The sequence below is a fragment of the Canis aureus genome, chromosome 35, assembly GCF_053574225.1.
Source record: "Canis aureus isolate CA01 chromosome 35, VMU_Caureus_v.1.0, whole genome shotgun sequence".
NCBI lineage: Eukaryota > Metazoa > Chordata > Mammalia > Carnivora > Canidae > Canis > Canis aureus.
The window spans coordinates 16,531,482-16,559,265 of record NC_135645.1 but is presented as its reverse complement, the minus strand read 5'-3'; the positions used below and the strand labels follow the sequence as shown (position 1 = coordinate 16,559,265).

The 27,784-nt window shown below is 37.2% G+C and overlaps 1 protein-coding gene and 1 pseudogene across 1 annotated transcript in view; both read left to right on the top strand.

Moving 5' to 3' along the window:
* The first annotated feature begins 840 nt into the window (after positions 1-840).
* On the top strand, positions 841-27,784 carry LOC144305105 (uncharacterized; annotated as a pseudogene).
* The window catches only part of LOC144305530 (uncharacterized), a 355,637-nt gene continuing 350,884 nt past the window's right edge, over positions 23,032-27,784 (top strand). The window contains exon 1 of the mRNA XM_077884436.1: positions 23,032-24,662. The gene's annotated coding sequence lies outside the window, so the exon portion shown is untranslated. The remainder of the gene's footprint in view (positions 24,663-27,784) is intronic.

Below are 27,784 nucleotides of genomic sequence, written 5' to 3'. Positions count from 1 at the left end.
CTTTGTAAGACCATCTGTTTGTGATATACACTTATGGGAATACTACCCATCTTAACATACCAATGATACATGTGAATGAATTGGTGTCCATAGCTCCAGGAGCCACTGGGGTAAGCTCTAAACTAGGCAGGAGCCCTGCTCACTCTTGTGTCTGCTGCTGGATTCCAAATTGGATCTTCTTCATCCATTCAAATCATTATCCCCTTAGAGAACTTGGTTGGCTCTCCCATGTTTATGTGTATGTTTGTGTGTGTACATTCGTGCATACACATGTGTGTGGAGTCTATCTTCCTGTCGCACTAGACTGTAAACTCCGTGAGGGTAGGGTTTGTGAATGGTTTTGTTGATCATGATATCCCCAGAGTCTTGTCTAGTACCTGGAAAGTGGAAGATACTCCACAGAAGCTCTTACTTAAATCCATTTGTTTACTCATTCAGTCACTTATTTTTTAATTTGTCTCAGATGTATTGAGTTCCTTCTATAAAGATGGTCACTGGTCTAGGCATTGGAGTTAAATGAGGTGTTACAATATGTGTGTATATGTTTGAGTGTAAAGATTTTCTACAGTTTCAGATCCAGGTGCTTCTCGGGCATCTGTAGCATTGATTCCCAAAGGGCATATTGTAAGAACATTTGGTAGTTCAAGTTACTGATGGAGCTCTTTACATTCCTATTCTGTGGGTGGGAGAGTCTCTTTTCTGGCCCTAGAATAGATAGTCTTTGGATTAGAAGGTTAAATATATGTCTAGAATTTAAATTTAAAATACAGATTTTTTAAAAGTAATGTTTAAAGTTGCACTTCAGTATTTTAGACCTAATAGTAGCAGTGTAAGCTAGCAATGTATGACTCACCAAAGAAAGTCCCTGGCATGGTTCTAGATGCAAGGGTGCATAGCAGTCATATTGGGGCATGCAGGAACTGTGAAGGGGACTGTAAGGGTCCTGGGCAGCGCACTCACAGTGTCCACTACACCAGAGCTTTGGACATTACAAAAGTGGTATGGCAGGGGAGGAGGAGAAAATGGATCTATCTCTGTTATTAAGATAGGGTTCCAGACAAGTTTAATTTAGTTAATAAATAGAGCATAGCCTTATTCTGAGAAATATTTGCTAGACTGAACTGTTAGAGTGCAACTGATTCATAGAGACTGTTTGCTTTACTATTTTGTAAAGTGTGGCTCCCGTTTAACAGTTTACATAGTACTTTAATGACTGGAATAGTAAGAGCTCTCTTCTTTCTTCTTTGATAGACCCACCCAGAGTTAGGAATTCATCGCCTTAGACAAACAGTCTGTAATATGTAGGACTAGATTTTCTCTTCTATACCTCATTCTAATGGTGTTTGAGGAAATTTACCTTTGCTCAGCAGGCATTGAAATAACTGAACACTTTGATTGATGTAGTAAAAAATTCAGGCAGAGAGTTGTTTGGTGTAGGGAGATAAGCTCTTGTCATGAAGGATATGTATTCTATGAGAACAAGGCACAATAGTAGAAGTATAAAAACCTATAACCAGTGGATGAACATTCATTGGAGCAGAAGCTACTAAAGTGACAATTAGTTGTAAACAAACTGTGTTTAAACTGGAAAAGTAGCATATAATTTAGTATTTACAAGATATAAATTAATCTTTCCTGCTAAACAGAAGAATATTGTCAAATGTGGTATTCCTTTTAAGTTTTTACTAGTGCTATTTTTTTTAAGATTGTATTTATTTATTCATGAGAGACACACAGAAAGAGAGAGAGAGAGGCAGAGACACAGGCAGAGGGAGAAGCAGGCTCCATGCAGGGAGACCAACCTTGGACTCAATCCTGGGACTCCAGGACCACGCCCTGGGCTGAAAGCAGGTGCTAAACTGCTGAGCCACCCGGGCTGCCCTTTTATTAGTGTTATTAATGGTCAATACACCTACCTGCTCTAATTGCTAGATAAGTACCTTGTGTTTAGACATTATGTGGGGGAAAAGGGGGAGAAGAAATAAGCTCATTGTCTGTCCCTGAGAAGCCCTCAGTGTAGGTGAGAACAAACACTGTGTATAGCATGCACTTGTAAAAATAATAGCCATCAATGACTTGATGGGTCCCTGCTCCAGGCATTTTGCTTCCATGATCTGATCTGATCATCAGCATACAACTACAGAGTTATAATTATTATTATCATTTTTGAAATGAGGAAACCGGCTCAGAGAAACAAAATAATTTGGCTATGATAAAACAATGTGTTAGTGTTTGATTAAGAATTCAAATCTGAGCCAAAGCTGTCTTTTTTACTAAACTAACCTGCTTGTTAAGAATAGTGTCAAGAAGTTTAAAATCCAGATTGATCCAAGACTAGAGCAAGCATGCAAAGGCTGTCAGAAATGCATTTTTAAAAAGCTGTGTTTGAGGCAAAAGATCAATGAAGGAACAGTGTGTTGATTAGGGCCAACATTACAATATTGATGAGTAATATAGAGAAGCAGAAACTCTTAGTTTTTGTTTTGTTTTTGTCTTTTCTGTCAAATAGAATGATCTTCAAACCATAAGAGGGTAAAACAAACATTGGTTAAAGGGGAATTTAAATCTATACGGGTGAACACATTATGAGACAGCACCTAACGGATCTAAATGAGCTCAGGTCTCCTACTAGATGAAATATGCCCTTGAAGACTAGGACAGCCGCAAACAAATCAGTATTCCTGTTACAGTCTCATAGCACCCAGTATAGCAGTATATGTTTTGACTTAAAGTATGTATTTACTTGTGTAGTCATATCAGTGATTAATTTTCTCTCCAGACTCTGCTGTGCTCCCTGCTGTCCCTCTGGTGGCTAACACAGTGCCGGGGACTTAGTTGGGACTTAGCACACCTTCAAGGAATAAGGGATTTACTGAATTTCTGTAGGTAACCTTTGAGGAATCAGTGGAAACTGAAGAGGCTAATGACAATTCCGATTTTGAAAAGGATGTTGATGGCAAATGGAGATATTTTTCGATAAGAAGTCACAAGCTGGTAGCATATAGGACAAATGAAGCTGGCAAGAATCTGTTGTCTGGTATTGAAGAGTTCCTGAATCTGAGTACTTTTAGGGGACGTATACTTCATAGTTCCTTTAGTTTCCACTTCTGATGTGTCTCCAATATTATTTTCTGGTTAATTCTTGGAAGTATTTGTGGTCTAGGGTCCAACAGATTGCTGACATCGATCCTGTGTAAAGTTTTAGAATACATCGTTGCAAAGATGAATGGTTGATAAAACAAAATGGAGAAAAAAAGAGTGATCTCTTAGACGCAGGGCAAAAAATTTCCAACTGACTTCTTTCTTTGCCAGTATTTAACAGAAAAATGCAGTAGTTGGGACAGTGGAGCTAAAGGATTTTGTCAGGGTATAACCTATTCAACATGCCTGTCAGTGACTGATGGCACTGATGAATCAGTCCAAATGAAATTTTCTTTCTTTCTTTCTTTCTTTCTTTCTTTCTTTCTTTCTTTCTTTCTTTCTTTCTTTCTTTCTTTCTTTTCTTCCTTTCCTTTCCTTTTCTTTTCTATTCTATTTTCTTTTCTTTTCTTTTCTTTTCTTTTCTTTTCTTTTCTTTTCTTTCTTTTCTTTTCTTTTCTTTTCTTTTCTTTTCTTTTCTTTTCTTTTCTCCTTTCCTTTCCTTTCCTTTCCTTTCCTTTCCTTTCCTTTCCTTTCCTTTCCTTTCTTTCCTTTCTTTCCTTTCTTTCTTTTCTTTCTTTTCTTTCTTTTCTTTCTTTTCTTTCTTGTTTATTTATTTGTGAGAGACACAGAGAGAGAGAGGCAGAGACATAAGCAGAGGGAGAAGCAGGCTCCTCGCAGGGAGCCCGACGTAATCCACAATAAAACAATACTAGTTGGATACTATCCCAGGACCCCGGGATCACGCCCTGGGCTGAAGGCAGACGCTCAACCGCTGAGCCACCCAGGCGCCTCTTCTAGCCATATTTCTAAATAATATACTTGAATGGAAGTTTAAGTATATTAAATTAAACATACTTATATTAAATAGCAAGTCTATTTTCTATTTCTGTAATTGAGGATCTAGTATTCTTTTCGGAATCAGAATAGCATTCATGATCTAATATATTAAGTGATGGGGCAATGAGTTTCTTAAAACAGGGTAAAGATAGAAGTTACCTCCCACAAAAAGATGTCGATAAAAAACAAAACAAAACAACTCTCCTACATAAAATATGGACATGTTTAAAAATTTCTCTACATTATCACGATCATTTCCACTCCTACTCAGTTTTTTTCCCCTTCAATCTGTTTAAGGTTAGTTTAGAGCATCTTAAGTTCCAAAGCAAAAGGGAGTATATTTCCTCATCTTTTTGCCACGCTCATTTTAAAATAGTACACAGAGAGTAAGTTGCCAACGATCTGATCAGTGTGTATGGTTCTGTTTCTACTTGAGGATGAATTTGATGATTCTTTTGGTGTTGTGCAAAGCCTTTGACAATGAACTGGCTGTGTGACCTTTAGAAAATCATATCTCAGAACTTTTTTCTCCTTGGGAAGCATGGAGTTAATATTGCCTACCTTAAAGGGTTGTTGTGAAGATTATATGAGATTATCTATAACATCTACCTTATCTTAACATATACCTTATACCTTATAAGGTAGATGTTATAGATACATGTACATGTTTACTATGTACTAGCACTGTGATAAGCTTCTCAGATAAATTATTTTACGAGTAATCCACAATAAAATGATACTAGTTGGATACTTTGCTTAAGTTCCAGGAAAAAATCAAATCTGTAAATCCAAAATCCTTCTAAAATTTCTCATTTTCCAGGAGCATTCTCAAGGGCTTACTCAACCCATTGGATCTTTCTTCATCAGTTATGATCTATGCTTGAAGAAATGACAAGTTTTTTAGTCGTCTTGTCAGAGATGGCTCACACCAATCATTTGTGAGTCAAGGGTAGGGTCCTGATGGTTTTGTTGTGTCATGGGAAGGAATTCTATAATGTGTGGTACAAAATTTCACCTCTTTGCTGGCTACTTAACTGCTCATTACTTCTCTCCTTTAATCTCTTTTTACACTCTTCTTAGATTTCTCTGGGAACTTCAAATTGGTTGTCTTCTACTAGGCAAAACTAAGTATCCTTTTTTAAAGTTTTGGTATTTGATATTCAGACTCTTGAGATCCCACTTTCTACATCATCATTTGCCAAGGTAGCTTTCTTTTTTTGAAAACAATCTTACATTTATTAATGTACTGCATCCACATAGTTAATAGTCAAATTGGACTAAGGAGGAGTGTATTTTGAATAAAATAGTCTTCCATCCTAAAATCTTCCTCATGCTCAAGTACTGTTCTCTTAATATATCAATTGCAGCCTTTTTTTACAGATTTATTCTATAATTTTTCAATATCTTTATATTTATACTTGTATTACTATTTCTTAACTTGTCAATCTTAGTGTTTTTAGACTTCTTGTTTTGGTAAGTCAGGATTTATCACTCTTAACACCATCTCTCCACCCCCACCCCACATGCATGTGTGTCTCCTCATGCTGTTCTCTTAATATAGTTTAGCACATATTTAATTAACTCACCATTCAGTTCCCACATAATTGAATAGTTAAGTATTATTTGCTGTTGATCCTACTCATGTACTATGATTCTGGTATGTCCTTTTTTATTTTTATTTATTTATTTATTCATGAGAGACACAGAGAGAGAGCCAGAAACATAGGCAGAGGGCGAAGCAGGCTCCTTACAGGGAGCCCGATGTGGGACTCTATCCTGGATCCCAGGATCTCTCCCTGAGCAGAAGGCAGACGTTCAACTGCTGAGCCACCCAGGCATCCCCTGATATGTCCTTCATTGCTCCTCCATCTACCCACCCTTCCTTCCTTCCTTCCTTCCTTCCTTCCTTCCTTCCTTCCTTCCTTCCTTCCTTCCTTCTTTTCTTTTTTTTAAGATTTTATTTATTTATTTATGAGACACACACAGAGAGAGAGGACAGAGACACAACACAGGCAGAGGGAGAAACAGGATCCTCACAGGGAGCCTGATGTGGGACTCAGTCCCCAGGCCCCAGGATCATGCCCTGAGCCAAAGGCAGATGCTTCAACTGCTGAGCCACTCAGTTGTCCCTACTTTTACTTTCTTAAATATTTGCTAAAATAGTTCATACCATTTCTTTCTCATTTTCTATATTATAGGTTAATAACATGCAATTTTTTAACTGTAATTTTGGTATAATTTTGGAAAGGTTAAAAGGAATTTTATGGTGATCCTATATGTAACCAAATATTCTCATTTTTTCTAATAATGACAAACCTTTCAATGAGGAAATCTGGTGTCAGTGTGAACCATATAGGAATCTAGATATATAGATACATGTGGACTCAAACCTGAGTATTGTAGCCAACATGTAGGACCCATAGGAGACAAGATAATAATACCAGGTGTGCATCCCAACAAGGTTTATTGTGTTATGCATGTGTCCTACATTTTACTCTCCTTTTATGACAATACAAAAAAGCAAAGCCCCAATGGGCAGACTTTCCAAAGTATGAAGATTACAGATATATAATATGTGGTTGAGAATACAGGTTAAGGAAATGGTTGGACCCTTCTTCCTTCTCTGAAGGTAGAACAGCTGGGAGTATCATCTTCATGCACTAAGAACTATCATTTAAAGTAATAGCAGTCTTAGACTACACAAGTTCACAGCAGGCTTAACTAGTGATAGCAGATGTAATGGCTCAGAAATGAACAATGTAAAAATAAGTCAAAACAACAAACATTTGGATATAACTTATATTTGAAGACTCTAGTCAAGTATATACCAAGATCTTGCAAAACAAGATGAAAAATAGTTTCTTTTTGCATATTTTATTCTCTGATCTCTTTAGAATGAAGCATTAAAAAGAAAAACAAAAACGAGCTTTGGAACCAGTTGAAGGTTCAGGGGCTCTTACTTTAATCCTATGAGCTTTAACTTTGACTATGTTTCGAGTCTCAGTTCTTCCATCTGTAAAAAAGAGATGATGCCTTCCTCAGGTAGTTTTAGTGGGAAGAAATTGGATTAATACATAAAGCCTCTAGACTTTGAATTGAATATCCATCCTCACTTCTTCTTATGCAGTCCTGGGCTTTCTCAGAGTAGAAGGTGTATTTGCTTCATTGTGATTAAGTTCAAGCTTGTTTACTGATGTTCTTTTGAAGTTCTCTGTAGTATCCTAGCTACTAGTGATACCAAAAAGAACAGAACATAGATTCTGTCTTTGAGGAGTTCAAAACATAATGGAGGTATGGAAAATAGATTATCTTAAGTGATTTAACACTGTGTTACATGCCCTAGTAGAAGTATATACAATATTAAAGGAGCTCAGATAATGAGATAATTGATCCTGCCAGGGAAATAGAAGGGAAGAGAGGAGGCCAAAGAGAGGAAGTAATATTTGAGCTGTGCCTTGAGGAATAAGGTACTGTATTTAAAAGGGAAAAAGGTGAGTACTGCAAACAGAAGGACCATCTTAAGAATTATGTTTCAAGTGCCTTTATATGCAGCAGTTGGAATAATTGGGTGAAGAGTTGTTATGGCCTTCTGTAAGTTTGCCTCCACTAACTATACCTGAATCATTTTGTAGAGAAAGCCAGTGCTTGATTTTCATAACTGTTATTTGAGTAACTTTATTGATCTTTTTGCTGGATATCATTTTTAATTTATTTGGATTGTACAGAAGAATATACCAATTCAGAAGCCCAACTCTAAACAAGTTTAACCATCTACAATGAGCCACAGAATAGAAAACAGTGAAAAAAAACTTCGAGAAAGCCTTTGCATAGGGAAAGAACTATCACAGACTTCTTAGGCTTAATTTTAAATTTATTTTTAATTCCAGAGGATATACTATCAAATTACCCATATGTAAGGATTTAGAGTAAGACAAAACTTGAGATTTTGGGCTCAATATGGCACATGCATTTTAACCCATGGTTCCTACTAAAACACTAAGAAAAGGATGAGAATGTAATTTTATTTTTAAGTTGTGAATCCGTAGTGGCAAGAAAGACAATAGAGGAGATGACAAAATAGCAGATGGATGAGAGCTAAAATCAGACTAAGGACATTGAATCTTAAGCTGGTTAGGGGATGAAGCTCAGTAACAAAGCAAGCTGGACATGTGGAGATTTGAGGCATCTTTGACACAGGGAGAGCGAGCAGGACTGAAAAACAGGATTATGATTAGAAAGGCTATTTAAGAAGTGGCTCCAGGTCTTCTCTTTCAGCCCCAATGGTCAGGTATCCATTGCTACATTCCTTTGAATAAAGGCAGATGGATTTTCTGGAGACATGGATTCAGTGGGATTCTGAGTTTAGAACATGAGGTACAGAAATTTCAGAGGTGGGAAGTATGAATGTGTATATAAGAGAAGGATCAGAGGACTGCTTAGTTTTTAAAGGCTGTTTATTTTAGAGAACACATGAGCACATGTGCGTGGGGAAAGGGTTTGGGGGGGAGGGACAGAGAGAGCTTGAAAGAGAGAATCTCAAGCAGGCTCCCCACTGAGCATGAAACCAGATGCAGGGTTCCATCTCATGACCTTGAGATCATGATTGAGTCGAAATCAAGAGTTGGATGCTTAATGGACTGAGCCACCCAGGAGCCCCCTGCTGATTTTTTTTTAAAGATTTTACTTCTTTATTAATGAGAGAGAGAGAGAGAGAGAGGCAGAGACACAGGCAGAGGGAGAAGCAGGCTCTGTGCAGGGAGCCCAACGTGGGATCTCGATCTGGGGTCTCCAGGATCATGCTCTGGGCTGAAGGTGGCGCTAAACTGCTGAGCCACCCGGGCTGCCCCTGAATTTTTTTTTTTAAACTTTATAGAATTGTTTAACAACATAAATAACTTTGTGCAGAAACACTTAAGGGAAATATCTCTCCTCACTGTAAGACTTGATGATTAAGAGATTATCTCAGGCCCTCACCATAAAATCATTTTATTTGGGTACATATGAATATTATGCACCCAAATATTTTTATTTAGTATTATTTCAGTGTTCTGGAGAGATGGGAAGAATGTGTAGGATAAACAAGATTTATGAAGAAAAATTTTTTTTCTCCTTACCATTTTATTTACTAGATTTTTCTTCAGTAAACTATCAAAATAACAAAAATTTATTAAAAAAACCACCCTGATTCCAGATGTCAGAAGTGCTAGAATCGAACTAGCAATTTAAAAAGTTTCAGCTTATCTCTGGCTCATCCTCCTGCAAAGAACTCAATGATTTATGCTTAGTTTTCTGTCAAATGTAAATAAGATTTGCATCTTGTTCAGTCAAACACATAACAACATTGATTTAGCACCCCACAGTGAGCTGAGCAGTGAGCGAAATCCTTTTCTGCAAACAGTGACATCTTATCTCAGTGCCTCTGAGGCCTCATAGAAAGCATTTTCTTATTACCAAAGTGTTCCTCACTCCCAAGATGAACTTGACATATAGAGCATATGACTAAAAATAACCTGATATTTTTGTTAATCCAATTTTTTTACTCCAATTGAGTATTGTTCTTTTCAAAGTATTCACCTTGGAAAATTAAATACTAGATAGTACTTCTTTGTCCTTTCAATTTGCTTTAGAAAGGGAAGCACGGTATTCATTCCTGTCCTGAGACCTAGACCAAGATCGTTTGACATTAAGTGCAGTAAGTTAGGTAAGAAAGTCAGCAGCTGCCCTTGTAGTGAGCATTGTAGCATAATGTGTAAACTTGTCCAGTCACTGTGTTGTTACCCCTGAAACTAATGTAATATTGCGCGTCAATATACTCAAATAGAAAGAATTTTTTAAAAATCCCAGAAAGTCAGTAAGTTCCATTTCAGGAAATAGAGTTGAGGAGGAACAATGCAGAAATGCCACTGGGTTTTGTGTGTGACTGCTGGACAATTCTAGCAGCTGCAGATTTTTTCTCTGGGAGACTGTTTCAGAAGAGATTATTCATCACATATAGAGATGTTAATAGATAAAATAGCTCATGGCTGAACACTCCCACCACTTATACTTTACTGGTCAGATGTATTTTGACTTAATGCTTTTTTATTCTGTGGAGCTGCATCCCTGGCAGCTTCATTTATCTTAATTTGTCAACTCCTATGAGGTCATTATTCTGTAAACTTAGTATAGTATCATAATCAGTGTAGTAATTAAGATACTTTTTTGTTGTTGTAGATGATGAATTTAATAATGGAGATAATGCATACAAATTCAGGGACTGCTGGAGTGTGTACAGAGTATAAAGCAAACACAGCACAGCACATCTTGAGGCCATGGACAAGAGCATAGTTAGAGTCCTGAGGGTTACAGCAGTGATGAGAGTGGTTAGAGGCAGGTGAAGAAGGATTCATAAATTATGGGATGTGAGCCTTTCAGATCCTTTAAATTCCCTCACTTGTATATAGGAGTAATGAAGGCCCAGGGAGGTCAGTTTCCTAATACAAATGGAAGAGCAGGACTCCAGTTCAGGATTCAAGGTTTAATGGTTGTAGCCTCCTTTTATTTCTTTATGGGCTCTCTTCTTTTTCCAGGCCTCAAGCTACCTTTGATGTATATAGTTTGTCTTCAGTGCTTTCTTGCCTAAAATCTCATTCCTCTTGTTTTTTCCATATCTTTGCCAGGACTCTGCTGAAAATTTCCCCTTACATTTCTTTCCTCTCAACTTGAAGTTCTTTTATATAAAAAGGGGAAGGTTCTGAAAGCTTCTGATCTAAGCTGGCATAAAATTGCTATGGGTGAGGTGAAAAAGCTAAGAGGAATTTACCTTCAAACCTTTAACAGCTGAAACCACTGTCAGTGAAATTTCTAGCAATTCATTTTCTTTTCTTTCTTTCTTTTTTTGAGAAGTCTCCTTAGATGCTTGATAAATAGAACTGTGTTAAAAAATATTACAAGGTAAGTAATCATCTCCTTTCTCCTCTCCTATCAAGAAGATTCCTTATGTTTCTTGGAGCAGGGTTCTTTACTATCTAATCAGAGTAATGAATGCATGGAGATAACAATTGGAGCAACCTGGATAAACTTAATTAATTTCCATTCTGGGCCTGCATTGAGGCTTGGAAAAAAAGGAAAGGTCCAGAAGGCAAGAAGAGGGCAACAGGAAAGAGGAGTGGAGTAGTGAAAGGAAGAAAGTTTGGAGGAATTTGTAGGTATGGGTGAGAAGAGTGTTAACAGCTGCTTCTTGGAGCAGTAATTTAGGAAGAGGCAGATGTGGGCAAAGGGGGTTATAAGTTTTTTTGTGCGAGTCATTAGGTACAATTATTCGTTTTTTGCCTCTCCAAAGACTGAAGTGTAGGCTTACTTTTCAAATCTTTAAGGAATTGGATGTGTGATCGAGTGCATCATCATGCCAAAGTGGGCTTCAGAGTTGGAACAGGACTCCCAGTTTCATTTGGAAAATACAGCTATCTATTTTGATGCCTTCCCTCTTTCCCACAGTGCCAAGCCCAGTGTTTCACGATCTGCATTAATTGGAAAAATGACTCTATGGCAGGAACCAAAAATATGAGATGGGATATAAATTTAATTGAGGCTTAGAAGCAGCTGAGAAGAGGAAATGGTGACCTACATGCTAAGTGTTTTTACTGTCTTCTCTCTTTTTGAAATATTATAAAGATTAACTATAGCAAATGAAATCTATTGACTTGCTGGCTGGTTAACAAATCTAGTCTCTGACCTATGAGATAAAACTTCCCAATAGCACTTTCAAGACACTGTCATTACTATTTTATCCCATAATATGGGTGAAGACAGGTCCTGAATGCACTTATTTTACAACCTTAATAAGTATCTGGGGCAGCACTGGAGATAAATAAAGGACACTTTTCACTCTTCTTGGCACCCCTTTTCCCACCATGACTCTAACGCCAGCACCCCCCCCCCCCCCCAATTATCTCCTGGTCTGGAGTGTGACGCTAATCTAGATGACTGTTTGTTTCATTGCAGGCTCTTTTTTCAATCACAATAAAAACAGAAGTGGCAGGATATTAGAGACAAAATGGATAGTGCTAAAAAATTACAGTTTAACTTCTCATTTATCAATGTAATTGGAAGTTACTAGCAGGGTGTGTGGTGCCAGTGTTTCTATCAGGGAATGAGTAATCTATTTAGGCAGCATAATTCATCCTTCTGAGGTTCTAATGAGGATTGCTTAATTCAGGTTTTAATCATACCTGACAAATCAGCGTTGAAGTTGGCATTGGGCTTGTTCACAGGTGCCGTTTCCCTGCTAGTTTGACATAGCTTAGCTTCATCTTCTTCTACATGTTCCTTTTAGGCTTCATTTACTATAACAACAAAAAAGAGTACTGGTTTCCTTCAATACTGAAATGCCAAATGTTTCTGGTCCATATTTTTTTTGAACACTCAATGCCGTTTTTAGTAGAAGCTGTTTTTATTTATTATTTTTTAATATTGGAAATAATTTTTATTGACATATAATTGTCATATAGTCTGTGAGTTTCAGGTGTCTAACAATGATTTGACCTTCATATACATTATAAAATGACCAACTTAAAAAAAAAAAAAAAAAAAAAAAAAAAAAATGACCAACTTGTCTATATTCCATGTGCTGTAGTTCCTAAAGACTTATTCTAATTGGAAATTTGTACCTTTTGATCCCCTTCATCCATTTTACCTTCCCCATAAACCTCCTCTCCCCTGGCAACCATCAGTCTGTTCTCTGTATGTATGAGTCTGGTTTTGTTTACTGTGTTTGTTCAATTTTTTTTTTTTTTTTTTTTACTTTTTAGATTCTACATGTAAGTGAAATTATATGGTAGGTAGTTGTCTGTCTCTGTCTGACATATCACTCAGCATAATAACCTCTGAGTCCATCATGTTGTTGCAGATGGCAAAATTTCATACTTTTTATGGCTGGGTAATATTCCATTGTGTGTGTGTCTGTGTATGTATATCTATTTTTTAATCTATTCATCTATCAGTGCCTGGGGTGGAGTCATATGGCTGCCTCTCCTACCTGTTCTTTTATCTTTTTTTTTTTTTTTTGGAGGTGTTCAGGTAGTCCTCAGGTTCTTTTTAAAAGGAATTATTCCATATAGAGCTGTATGTTCGTTATGTCTGTGGGAGGAGGCAAATTCAGGATCTTCCAAAAACCTCCATTTTGACCTGCCTTTCAGTAGTGGAAAATTTGGAGGAGAAAGACGCCATTATTTTTTACAAACAAATTTATCCTGTTTTACAAAGTGTATGTGCTCCTTGAGCATGCTCATGTCCCAAATCTTGTTCTTACCCAGTAATCCACTCAGACAGGATCCATTTGCTGATGAGTGGTCCAGGGGGAGGATGCACTACGTCAGATGTAGGTAGGAGCCCCAGAGCCTAAGCTGACATCTCATTTGGTAAACAAAACCATTAGAGAGGACACTGTAGATAGGAAAGTCTACCACAAAGAGAATCAGTGACTTAAGGTATGAATTGTAATATTGCAATAATGAGTGTCAGGACCTGCAATCTACATCTACTGATATGTGATATGGGAAAGATTTTTATTAGTTAGCTCTTTGCCCCAGAATGGGATTATGAACTCTAGAAAGAGCAAAGTGGGGTTACCTGAGTGGCTCTGTTGGTTAAAGGTCTGCTTTTTGGCTTAGGTCATGACCCCGGAGTCCTGAGATGGAGCCTGGCGTTGGGCTCCCTGCTCAGCGAGGAGGCTGCTTCTCCCTCTCCCTTTGCTGCTCCCCCCTGCTTGTGCTCTCTTTCTTTTTCAATAAATAAAATCTTTAAAAAAATAGTAAAAAAAAAAGAGCAAAGTATATTCTCACTTCAGTTTCTCTCTAAAGACAGCTTATGATTCCATGTAGCTCTTCAGTTTCTGAATCCCTTTGGCACATATTATTTCACTTTTTTCTTCACAATAACCTTTTGATGATAGATAATACATGTAACAACATCCCATTTAATAGTTAAACAGAATCAGAGGGGTGATTTATTTGCCCAAGACCACATAGTTGGAAGTAATGGAATGTGACCTCAAGCTCAGATATGTCCGCTCCAACACTTGTATTTTCTCCCCTGCTGCATGGCAACCTCTTTTTTTTTTTTTTTTTTAAAGATTTTATTTATTTTTTTGATGGAGCACAAGCAGGGGGAGCAGCAGAGGGAGAGGGAGAAGCAGACTCACCACTGAGTAGGGAGCCCGATGTGGGGCTCCATCCCAGGATCCTGGGATCGTGATCTGAGCTGAAGACAGGTGCAACCAACTGAGCCACTCAGGTGCCCTATGCATGTCACTTTTTTCATGTTATGGGAGACCAGCCTCTGACAAAATTCATGCTGTCCCTAAAATGATCTTCGCCATGATCTGAGAAATGAGTGTTTATTTAGACCATCTGTAATTTTTGGAAGGTTGTGTAAACAAGAACCCTAAGGCTTTATTTGTAATTTTAAAGCCATTTTTTTGTTTATCAAGTATATCTTTCATTATAGACTGTATGAAATGCAGATAATTTTGATTTGGGGATACTAAGCCCTAACCTGTGTGTACCAGATACATTGCTCCAAAATCAGTGTTGAATCCCCAGTCTCATTCTTTTGCTAGAGCTTATAGAAATAGTTAGCTGGGAGGAACTAAGAGAGACATAGACTAACAGTTACTTAATGCAGACGTTTCATTCTCCCTTGGTGTTAATTGGAACTGCTTTTTTATGAGCAAACTGATGCTATCAAGATTTTGAAAAATGTAATTCCTACATTCTTTATAATAAGCATGATATATGTAACTTTGTACCAATAAACAAAAGGTACACATTCTTTTCAAATACCCAAGAAACATTTATAAAAATTGAGTCTGTTATTATGCTACAAAGATAATCTCTACTAATTCTATATAGGATAAATTGTATAAAACAAATTTTCTAACATAAGCAATAAAAAATAGAAATTAAGCAGAAGACTATATTTAAAATAATAAAACATTTTTCGTGGATATGAAAAGATCTCCACTTAATTTATATATTTTTAAGGAATAGAGGGAAGTGTCAGAATGACTTGTTAATAGTATTATTCAATTCATGTTAAAAGTCTGCTTATAGGGACATGAATCTGTGTGATTGTGTCTGTGTCATCTCTATCTACTTTCTATATCTTCATCATATGTGTGAATGCAGAGAAAATGTCTGCATAGAGTAAACCAAACTCTTAACTCTGATCTGCCTTTGAAGGGATAAATAGATTCATGTTTTTTTTTTTTAAGAATTTATATTATATTTTTGGTAACCTTTTCTTCCAAAATATAAGAGTAGATTAAAAAATACTCTTGAGAGCAGCCCGGATGGCTCAGTGGTTTAGTGCTGCCTTCAGCCCTGGAGTCCCAGGATCGAGTCCCACATCGGGCTCCCTGCATGGAGCCTGCTTCTCCCTCTGCCTGTGTCTGCCTCTCTCTCTCTCTCTCTCTCTCTCTCTCTTTAAAAAACAAAAAACAAAAAAAACCTCTTGACTTCCATACTCCTAGTGTCTAAAGAGTGTGATCCATTGAGTAGGTGGGTGTTCACTAGTTAAATGTTGAATGAATCAAAGAGAAATGTTTTAAAATGGCCCATAGTTCCCTATAACGGTATCCCTGGTCAATATGTTTTCCCGTGCAGATGGTAATAAAGATTCCCGAAGAATGGAAAGTATAAAATGCAGACAAAAAGTCTTTTACATACCTGTGCTTTTACCAATATTCTTATCTGCAGGTAATCACTATGATTGTTTACATAGAAATGTAGATTTACTCAGTGCCCTATTGATACATTTTTTCTTTATTTTTGGACTATTACAAACAAGTCTTTGATATTATTTTTATATTGGAATTCTGATTATTATTAGAATATGTGTAAGGGGGCAGCCCCGGTGGCACAGCAGTTTAGCGCCGCCTGCAGCCCAGGGCGTGATCCTGGAGACCCTGGATCGAGTCCCACATCAGGCTCTCTGCATGGAGCCTGCTTCTCCCTCTGCCTGTGTCTCTGCCTCTCTCTCTCTCTCTCTGTGTCTCTATGAATAAATAAATAAAATCTTAAAAAAAAAAGAATATGTGTAAGGTTAATTTTTATTATCTGGATTACTAGATCACATGAGAGAAACATTTAAAATTTGATGATTACTGCCAAGCTGCACTCTAGAAAGGTGCTCTAATAGTATATGAAAATGCTTAGTCATCAAAATTTTCCAATTTAAAACATCCTGTTGCTATTTTAATTGGAATTTTAATAAAAATATATTGAGTAAATTATGGTGAACTTATACCTTACAATACTGAGCATCTCTATCCAAGAACATGATGTATCTTTCTTCTTTGTTACCCTCAGTTGAATTTTACAGTAGTTTTCCTATGGGACAAGCATATTTCTCCAATATATTCCCATATGTTTATTGCTGTCATAAAAGGTTTTTTGTATATTCTAAACAAATTCTTTGCATAACTGATGTTATTGAATTTTATATATTAATTTTGTAATTGCTTTACTAAATTTTTATTTTCAATATTGCTGATTCTCTTGATTTTCTACATATACAGTCCTACCACCGTTAAAGAATAATAATTTTGCCTCTTTTTTCCAGTATTTTTAATCTCATTTCCTTTGCTAATTTAATTGGCGAGGACTTTGCAAACAGGTTAAATAATACTTGTAATAGTGAACATTCTTGAGTTTAACTTTTTATTGCATACATATTGCTTGAGTCAGTACAAAAACTGTGCATTGCTTTTACATTTAAAAACATTGAAATGTTAAAAATCTTTTTTGTATTCGAAATTAAATCTTTGATTAAGCTTAACAAATTTTAGCTTTAATGCTGTCCAATCAAACATTGCAACACTGACTGAATATCATAAGTTTCTTAGCATTCTGGAAATCATGCCGGTTTTTTCTTTTTCTTTTTCTTTTCTTTTCTTTTTTTATTTGTTTACCCCCAAATTCTGGTGCTAGCAATGAGCATTTTAGTAGAGCTTTAAAAAAGTGATCACTCTCTGGGGAACAGATGTAATTAACACAGAGAGTATATTGTTGATGTACAGACTGTCAATAAGTTCTGCGAGAAGTGAGAGTTACTGCCGTGGGTCAGAGCTGATTAAAGATGGGACATAAGGGATCCCTGGGTGGCGCAGCGGTTTGGCGCCTGCCTTTGGCCCAGGGCGCGATCCTGGAGACCCGGGATGGAATCCCACGTCGGGCTCCCAGTGCATGGAGCCTGCTTCTCCCTCTGCCTGTGTCTCTGCCTCTCTCTCTCTGTGTGTGACTATCATAAGTAAATAAAAATTTTGAAAAAAAAAAAAAAAAAGATGGGACATAAGTGAATGGCCATTAGCAAAAATTGAGTAAAAGGATACTAAAATGGAGAGCATGTAACTCTGGGGTTCATGTATTTTATAAAATAGATAGCCAGGTTTGCTTTGATATTTTGGTTGCTAAAATCAGAACCATTATCAAAACTGCATCCTAAAGAGAAAGTAAGTCTAAATAGTGTAATTCCATCATAAAAAAAAAAAATACTCTAACACTGATTGGAAAGTTGATTTGGTTTATTACTTTTTTTTAAAGGCATTGCCTTCTTTTATTTTTTATTTTATTTTTTTTAAATTTTATTTATTTATGATAATCATCACAGAGAGAGAGAGAGAGGCAGAGACACAGGCAGAGGGAGAAGCAGGCTCCATGCAGGGAGCCCAATGTAGGATTCGATCCCGGGTCTCCAGGATCGCGCCCCAGGCCAAAGGCAGGCGCCAAACCGCTGTGCCACCCAGGGATCTCTGGTTTATTACTTTGTGAGACAGTTTAAGAAATATTTCACTTGAAGTAAAGACACCATATTGCTCTTATACTTAATTCATTCCCAGTGGCACTGAGCATTGCTAAAAGATTCAAGTGCTTTTTATCCATTTTCTCTTCTATTACCTGAACACTATATTTTGCCCTGCAATAGAACTGACAATACAGGGGAAGAAAAAATAAAGGTCAGTTTTGGGTCAGGGGGTGTTTTAGAGAGGGCAGATATACATTCCTTAAGAATGTATCTACAGAATTGTATAATTCTTAACAATAGTGAGATATGATGTTAAGATGCAAAATCATGTTTTTGCAAAATTATTTTTAAGAATTAAGTGACATTTTTGATTTTGTTCTTTGGATTAAGTCACAAACCAGTCTTAGGATAGACTTACGGCCTGCTGACTATACTCTGCCATAAACAGATTATTATGCCTCTAATGTCTGAGCTGTAGATGTGCAGAAAGTAATTAGTAATAATTATAATGTACAAGTCTTTATCCATTTTTATTAGCAACTACTTTATCTCTGAATTTCTCTTAATTGTTCAAAATTGTGTTTTGAATACAAAGCTGTGTCACTGTTTATTACTTAGGTCTTCCTTCCATTCAACACTTTTCTCTATAGAAAGCATCTCTATAGATTAGCAGAATAATGGGCCCCAAAGATGTCCACATCTTAATCCTGGGAATCTGTGAATATGGCAAGAGACACTTTGCAGATATGGTTAAGAATATGGGCCAGGAGATGGGGAGGGTATCTTGGATTATACAGGCGGGCCAAATCTAATCGAATAGGTTCTTAAAAGTTAAGAATATTTCCTTGATGTAGTTGGAGGGAGATGTGAATATATGGTTAGAGATGTGGAACCACTTATTTGCCTTGGTTGAGTGTTGGCAGAATGACTCTGAATCAATATGTTCTGAAAAATTTAAACTCTGATTTAAACTTTATTACTGTATAGCTTGGTGGTAAAACAAAACAAAATGAAGTATTATCAATTGGTGCTAGAGTTTGTCCATGTAGGAATTAGGACTTCTGAAGACACGCAGCCTGAAAGAAGTTCCTTGTGTCAAAATACTAAGGAACTTTTCTGGGAACAAGGATGCCTGGTTCTGTAATTCAGTTACTTCAATTCTTCAATTGCTTGCTGAACCTTAAGTTGAATTTCAATTTGAAATTATGGGTTGGATTTTGTCCCCTCAAAATTCATATGTTGAAGCCCTAGGCTCCAGTATCTCTGTATTGTGACTCTATTAGGAGATGGGCCTTGAAAGAAGTGATTAAGTTAAAATGAGGCTATTAAGGTGGACCCCAGTCCTGTCTGAAATCTGCCTTTATAAGAAGAGGAAATTTGGACACACAAAGAGACACCGGGTATGAGTGCACATAGCAAAACATTCATGTGAGGACACAGTGAGAAGGTGGCTGCCTACAAGCTAAGGAGAGAGGCCTCAGAAGAATCCAGACCTGTTAACACCTTGACATTGGACTTTTAGCCTCTAGAAATGTGAGAAAATAAATTTCTGTTCAAGCCATCCTGTTGTGGTATTTTGTTACACAGCCTTAGCTACTAATATACTTTCATTTTGTAATGTGTATCTTCTGTTGCTACAAACGTCAGTAGACTGTTACATGCATTAAAGTCTTATGTGAGGTGTATTGCCCTTTGGGAGGATAGGGAGAGGGTGAGATGGTGTCACAGAAGAACTAAGGAAAGAGCTATGTTTTAATGTTTAGATTGGTGAGTTCCAGAGAGAGCTGGAAAGAGATATTACAATGGAGAGTTCACAAGAGCAGTGCTATGAGGACATTAATGACCAAGAAAAGTTTCAATGTCCTGATTTGACTTCAACACCCTCACCCCCAGCACATACCTCAGAAATCCTGGAGTTCAGAGTGGGACAGTAGGATTTTCCCATGAGAAAACTAATGAACATATTAGGTGGTAAATAAATAATTGAAGGATTAAAATTTGGTTTGGATGCTTCAGTTAATGAATTTAAGGAAATAACAACTTAAAAATTGAAGTAATTTTTAGTCCAAGGTACAGATTCCATGATGATTCTTTCCCATTTAAGTATTAGTGTCCATGTCTATAAAGATAATTTCTCACCTTTGCACTTGCACTCCTCTGTCATTTCATATGTTCTATTACAAAGGAGCAAAATGGGCTTGGGGAGTTGGAAACTTGCCCTATAGTATACAGTATTTTAAGGCAATAATCTAATAGTGCTGATATTTTGCTTAGATACCAATATCTGCAACTACCCTATGAGAGATGCCAACATTACATACACCTGTCAACAATATTTCCTTGCATGCAGTTAAGTCTAATTAAGCACTTGCTTTCTTGATGCCTACTCTTTGCTATAGACAAAGTTTTAAGATGTGATCATCCTCAATAAGCTGTTATTCAAAGTGAGATGAGTCCATAAGCATAGGAAATTTTTAGGTAGTTGTGCAAAGAAGTGATAATCATTTAGATAGTGAATAGTAAAATAGTTGATTACAGCACTGTCAGAAATTGCAACTTGACATCTTTAAAGCCCTCTTGTGGCAGAAACAACTAGATATGCAGCAAGAAGTTACACAGTTCTACTAAAATAACCACTCAGTTACTGGTTTAAATTTTACCTAAGCTCTGGGCCAGTTATGTATACTCCTCAAACTTTGAGCTGTATTGGATTTCAATTACTACTTATGAATTTGTACTTGCTCTTCCTGAAAGTGACCTGCTTTGGTTTCAAGATTTTTGGCTTGAGTATTTTGTTGCCTATCTGGCAAAAGGAAGATTATACAATTCATAGTGATAGCAATAGCTACTCTCTACTTAGCACATGTTATATGCCTTGCTCTCTCTATATGATTTATGATTATACTGACAAACAAATATTATTTATATTTTATGAATGAAGAAAGAGAGGTTATCATCTTGAAGGTGGAGGTCAATGTGTTAAGCATATTTGTCTAGGACACAGAGCAAAGTGAATGTGAAATAGGATTCACACTTTACAGTATTGAGTTTCAAAGCCTGTAGTCTTGGCACTGTCCTTGGTAGCATTTAAAAGATGGAGACATTACCATTGTCTGAGGATGACTAAAAAGATATCATGAAATAAGTGACATTACTGTCATCCTTTGAATTAAGTGTAGCATTTTGACAGGTGAGGTGGATGGAATTGCAGGTGGAGGGAACGTAATAGGCAACTATATGATGTTAGAAATGTATTTAAGAAATGATGTGCACTTCAGTTATTCTGGAGGCAGTAGGATGAGATCAGCTAGGTTTGTGTAGATACATGGAAGAAATTTGTTGCAGTCTTTTTGTTTTCTTAATTTTGTGAATAATGGGAAGTTGTTGGATGTTTTGGCAATATGAGGATTACTTTATACTTTTGTTTAAGAAAGTTCACTGGAGATTTGGTTTCCTGGCATTGGTTAGAGAGATCTTAAAAAAAAATTGGAAACATTGTGCAGAGATATTGAAGGCAAGATAATTTTGAAGATTAGCTGGGGTACTTAGAGGGTTTCACTTCAAAAGGGAAACACTTTGGAACCACTGAAGTAGTATCCTTCAAAGAAAGTGAAAGAAAGCATCCTTGAAGCTTCTGAGAGGAACCTCAGATGCATAGCTCTAGATCTGGAAATGGGTATAATTTTACTCTGTTTTACTCTGTTTTAGAGTGCCCAAATGCAGAAGTAGCCAGAGAATAAGCAAGGGAAGTTAAGGTTTCCGGTTTATATGGTGGCAGCTCCTAAGCCCACATTAATCTCATGAACTGGGACAAGTGAATGACCTGGGAAGTAGGCAAGCATGAAAATGTTTGTTGAATAGGCAGATCGTTTAGCTCTGTTAGTTCTATTAGCTCTCATTAGTGTCCTTGGGTGAGAGCTGGAGATGTCTTAAAAAGCAGCCTGCTGAGTAAGCTGCTATGTCTGTTGTTAGCACTCACTTCATGGTCTCAGTTAGACATTTTCCTTTTCTCCCCACTTACCACTAGAGGTTGCCCCAGCAACCAGGAGCTGCTGCTAGGCTGAAATATTATCATTGCAATCTAGTGTTTAGAGAGTTGCCTATTAAGCTGCCCTTCACTACTGCTATGACTGTGTGGTGTTCTTTTAACCAGGTCCTTTGAGAATCCCCTTTGGCACTACATTTTTATAGTATTAAGGGAATGTATACGACTAGTAGTGGTAGGCCATTTATTCTTAAAAAATACCAACCAAATGGGGATGATTTCTCGCAACTTTTATTTTCTCCTGCTAGAGGAAGATCTCCACTCTTAGTTCCTTCTGCTCTTAGAGCATAAATAAAATTGGCTTTTATTTTCCGGTTAAAAGGAATTGTTAGGTAAGTAGCTAGAGGTTCACTAGTGGAAGTCAGTGGGAAAAAGAGGGGTAGGGATAGATTTGGATCCTCCATATTAGACTACCACGTAAAAGCTGAAAGATTTTAAGGGGACGTAGACTAGAATGTGTACTGTAAAACTGGCCAAATTTATGCAGGGGCTGTGTGCCAAAATAGGGATAGTTCCATTCATGGCCATTTATTGAGGAAGGGAGAATTAAGAAAGAACTTTGGGAAATGCTTAGATTTAGAAGGTGAAAAGGAAAGAAAGATAAACCAGCAAGGAAAGAGGGAGAAGTCAGAGAGGTACAACTGGTCCAGACTAGTACTGTAATCATGGCCCATGTCTCCTCTCCGTGGTATCGAAAACTGTCTTCATGGTGAAATCTCTCAAAGTGAAAGCAATTTGTTGCCCCAATGTAAAGTCAATCTCTCTGTCTCTTTGTCTCTGTCTCTCTCTCACATGCATACATTGGCATTTGCCACTCTTGTCAGTTTCATTGTCATTTTGAACTAGTTTATCTCTTTGACGAGTCACTGTTATCCACAGAAGTGATTGCTCCCACTTAAATTGACGTTAGGAAATTTTGTTTTCTTTCCCATTTTGTGTAGAACACTGATTTTGTTTTTTGTTTTGTATATATTTTTTATTGGAGTTCGATTTGCCAACATATAGCATAACACCCAGTGCCCCTCCCATCAAGTGCCCCCTCAGTGCCCGTCACCCAGTAGAACATTAATTTCGAAGTCTGATCCTCATCTGAGGAATTAGATTTAGCCTTTGAAATTTGTGAGGAGGATTTTGTCATCACTCAATAGCCGCATCAACTTACATTATTTCTGTAAAAAAAGATACAGATGTTTAAAATGATAAAACTGTCCTATCAACAACTAGTTATAATTTGATACCCTGCATCTGAGATCTCTGGTCCAAAAGTTATATTTCAAAAACCATCTCCTTTGGGACATTTTTCATTCCAAAAGAATAGAATAATTAGTTCCTAAGAAATGACACAGCCACACATTGTCAATGTAATTAAGTGTGCTGCTGCCAAACTCAGACAAGCCTATATTTCTGTCATCTTGCCTGATGCCAGAGCCAAGATGTTTTTTTGCTTATTATTTTATAATCACCACTGAGAGAAGCTCAGAGAAGCTTCTTGATCCCAGGAAAACAGTAAAATAAAATTGCCTACCATCCTGGCAATGCCCCCAATATTAAAACATAGTCATTTAGTCCACCCCTACCACTTGTCTTTTATATCAGTGTACCAATTACATAGGAATTACTATGTTTTCTAAAACCATCAGAAGATAGGTTTTCTCGTGGCTTTGTTCTGTAATCAATGGCAATGTATAATAATACAGATCTTCAGTGATGAAAACCATATTTGATCAGCCTCTCCAGTTTTTACACCAAGCCCCAAGCAAATGGTGAATAAATTGGACTCATTTATCCTTGGCTTCTTTCCATCCACCTTTAGCCACCTCTGCTATGGAATGGCATAGTTATTATTTTTGGCTGTATGTTACAGTGTTTTCCTCATTATCTTTCTCCTGGTATCAGACTTTACCCCTACAGTGAGTGGGTGGGATGGGGGTATGAACAAGCGCAGTGATTAGTCTGTGATGGGAACTTGGCCCAAGTGTGTAGGGTTTCCACATAAAATATAGGATTCCCACTGAAATTTGAATTTTAGAATAACAGCAACCAGGAGGTCGAAGTTATGATATTTTTTTCACCTCTATAGAAATCTTATCAAATATCAAACAGGAGATATTTGTACTGATGTATATTTACAGTGAAAGTAATATTTATTATTTGAAATTCTGTTTCAACTAGATGTCCTGTATTTTGTTTTGCTAAACCTGGCAACTCTAGATCTAGAAGGAAGACCAGAACCCTCTCTTCCTTTTTTTTTAATGAACAGTAAAGGAATTTCTTTCTGTTGTGGAGGTATGAGGGGGGATTAAATACAAACCCACCTGATAGACACTTTTCCTGATAAATAAGAGGAAGGAGTCTTTTGAGGAAAGTAAGCCAAGTAGAGAGAAACAGATATTTGAGCAGCAGAAGAGATAATGACCTCTGAGTTCCAGCTCCCATATATAGGCTCTGATTCCTCACCTCTTCTTTTGTTCTATGCACTATCCCTAGCATCTTTCCCAGGTATGTGAGCCAATAATTTTTTTTTTTTGCATGAGCCATTAAGAGTTGGGTGTTGTCACATTTAATATCTGTGTTTCTCACACTCCTGTGGAGTATGTGGCCCTGCTGCACTGCCCCCAGCCTCCTCAGCTTTTCCCAGATAATGTGCCTTTGGAGCTGCTCTCAGGTTTGCTGGTGGGCAGTTGGTCTTTTGTTAACATCACAGAGGCCTACTTGGATAGAGTTTCCATGGAGAAGAAGCTGGAGCACTTTCTTTTACTTACTGCGTGGAGAAACAATGATGCCTGTAAGGAAGATGTTTATTCTGGAAAACAGTGGAGTCCACATTTATAGAAGTATGAACACTGAAAGACAAAAGGTAATTTTTAAAATCAAAGATAAACTAAACTGGTTGGTAGTTCTCAGGCAACAAAGAAGTCTTTTTTTTTTTTTTTTAAACTTATTTATGATAGTCACACACACACACACACACAGAGGCAGAGACATAGGCAGAGGGAGAAGCAGGCTCCATGCACCGGGAGCCCAACGTGGGATTCGATCCCGGGTCTCCAGGATCGCGCCCAGGATCAAAGGCAGGCGCCAAACCGCTGCGCCACCCAGGGATCCCCAAAGAAGTCTTCTTAGAAGAAGCCTTTAAAAAAGGGAAGTAAACTCAGCCTCACCACTGCTGTCCAGAGACTGCTGAGCCCCTCTCCATCTGCCGCCACCCACTCTGGACACACAACATTCAGTCCTGGATGAAAATGAGCTGGTGCAGAAGGCCAAACTGGCCGAGCAGGCTGAGTGATATGATGACACAGCAGCCTGCATGAAGTCGGTAACTGAGTAAGGAGCTGAATTGTCCAACGAGGAGAGGAATCTTATCTCAGTTGCTTATAAAAATGTTGTAGGAGCCCGTAGGTCATCTTGGAGATATCTGCAATGATGTACTGTGTCTTTTGGAAAAGTTTTGATCCCCTTCACAAGCAGAGAGCAAAATCTTCTATTTGAAAACAAAAGGAGACTACTACCGTTACTTGGCCGAGGTTGCTGCTGGTGATGGCAAGAAAAGGATTGTGGATCAGTCACAACAAGCATACCAAGAAGCTTTTGAAATCAAAAAGGAAATGCAACCAACACATCCTATCAGATTGGGTCTGGCCCTTAATTTCACTGTATTCTATTTGAAATTCTGAACTCACCAAAGAAAGCCTGCTCTCTTGCAAAGACAGTTTTTGATGAAACCATTGCTGAACTTGATACATTAATTTAAGAGTCATACAAAGACAGCACACTAATAATGCAATTACTGAGAGACAACTTGACATTGTGGACATCAGACACCCAAGGAGACAAAGCTGAAGCAGAAGGAGGGAAAATTAACCGGCCTTCCAACTTTTGTCTGCCTCATTCTAAAATTTACACAGTAGACCATTTGTCTTTCATGCTGTCCCACAAATAGTTTTTTGTTTACGATTTATGACAAATTTATGTTACTTCTATTTGAATTTCTCTATTTCCCATGTGGTTTTTATGTTGGATATTAGAGCCAGTTAACATTTAGGGAGTTATCTGTTTTCATCTTGAGGTGGCCAATATGGAGATGTGGAATTTTTATACTAGTTATAAGATTGGCATAGTACTTTTGGTACATTGTGGCTTCACAAGGGCCAGTGTTAAAACTGCTTCCATGTCTAAGCAAAGAAAACTGCCTACATATTGGTTTGTCCTGGTGGGGAATAAAAGGGATAATTGGTTCCAGATACAGGTGTAGTTATTGTGGGTACTTTAAGGTTTGGAGCACTTAAAAGGCTGTAGTAGAAATGGGTATCCCGTAGATATTACATGTGAACCATGAGTATCTGTGGAATATTCATTCTCAATGTGCACACCTTTGACTACAGTTGCAGAAGTGTTCCTTTAGTTGTAACCCAATTTACTCTGGGTAAGGGCAGAAATGGTTCACATTCCATTATTTGCTGCTGTTTGCTTTCATTATTTTTGCTACACTTGTTTTATTTGTATTTAAATGTTTTAGGCAACCTAAGAACAAATGTACAAGTAAAGATGCAGTAAAAATGAATTGCTTGATATCCATTACTTTATGTATATAAAGCATAGCAGCAAAACAAAAATCCCATGTATTTAATTTTTTTTTTTTTAGGGTTTTTGTTTTGTTTTGGTTTGGGTTTTGCTTTTGTGACTTTTTTTTCTTTTTTGATACTTGCCTAACATGCATGTCCTGTAAAAATAGTTAACAGGGAAATAACTTGAGATGATGGCTAGCTTTGTTTGATGTCTTATGAATTTTTCATGAACAATCCAAGCATAATTGTTAAGAACACGTGTATTAAGTTCGTGTAACTGGAATACAAGTTTTATGAATAGACTTTTCAACTACTTTCTCTACAGCTTTTCATGAAAATTAGTTTCTTGGTTCTGAAACTTCTCTAAAGGAAATTGTACATTTTTGGAAATATATTGCTTATTCCCTCTTGGCAGCTAATGGACTTTTTACCAAGTTTAAATACAAAGTTTATCATAACAAGATACTACTAATATAACTACTACTGTTCCCTACCATGGTGCATATTCCTTCCCTACCCTAAAAAAAAAAAGCTTTTTTTCAGAGATGGGATTGATTGGAAAAAAGTAATGTGTTCCATTTAAAATTTTGGTATATGGTATTTTCTAACTTAGGAAGCCACAATGTTCTTGGCCCATCATGACATTGAGTAGCATTAACTAAGTTTTGTATTTCCAAATCACTTTTGTTTTTAAGAATTTCTTGATATTGTTATAGCCTGCCCTCAATTTTGATCCTTTATTCTATTTGTCAGGTGCACAAGATTACCTTTTTTTAGCCTTCTGTCTTGTCACCAACCATTCCTATTTGGTGGCCATGTACTTGGAAAAAAAGGCCACATGATCTTTTTGGTTCCACTCAATGTCTAAGGATACCTTATTTCCTTTGCTTGCATCCCACAAACAATTTCCCTCATCCTATCTACTGCAAATCTATCAATCATCCTATCCCTACAAATCTCTCCTTAGTTGATGAGATTGTGTTTATCTCCTTGTAAGCCCTACCTATCCTGAATGGTGTCTCATTGTCTGCCTTTAAAATCCTTCCTCTTCCTCTCTTTAAATAATGATGGGGCTAAGTTATACCCAAAGCTCACCCTACAGACTGTTTCCTTAGTACCTTGCAGAAAACACCAAACAAAAATACTGTTTTAAAAGAGGTATATATTTTTTTTCTTTTAGAATGTAAGCTCCTCTAGAGCAGGGACAGCGTTTTCTGTATGTTCTATTGTGTCTAGTACACTGTAAATGCTCAATAAATATTGATGATGGGGGAAAAAAAGGAAAGTAAAACATGAAAATGAATGAGAAAACTGCAAGCAAATACCGAATATCTTCTTCTAGGTTTCGAGCTCCTTTTGGATTAAATGTCAAGCTAAGTCCCCCATGAGTAAGTGGGTATTCATTGTCAGGGTC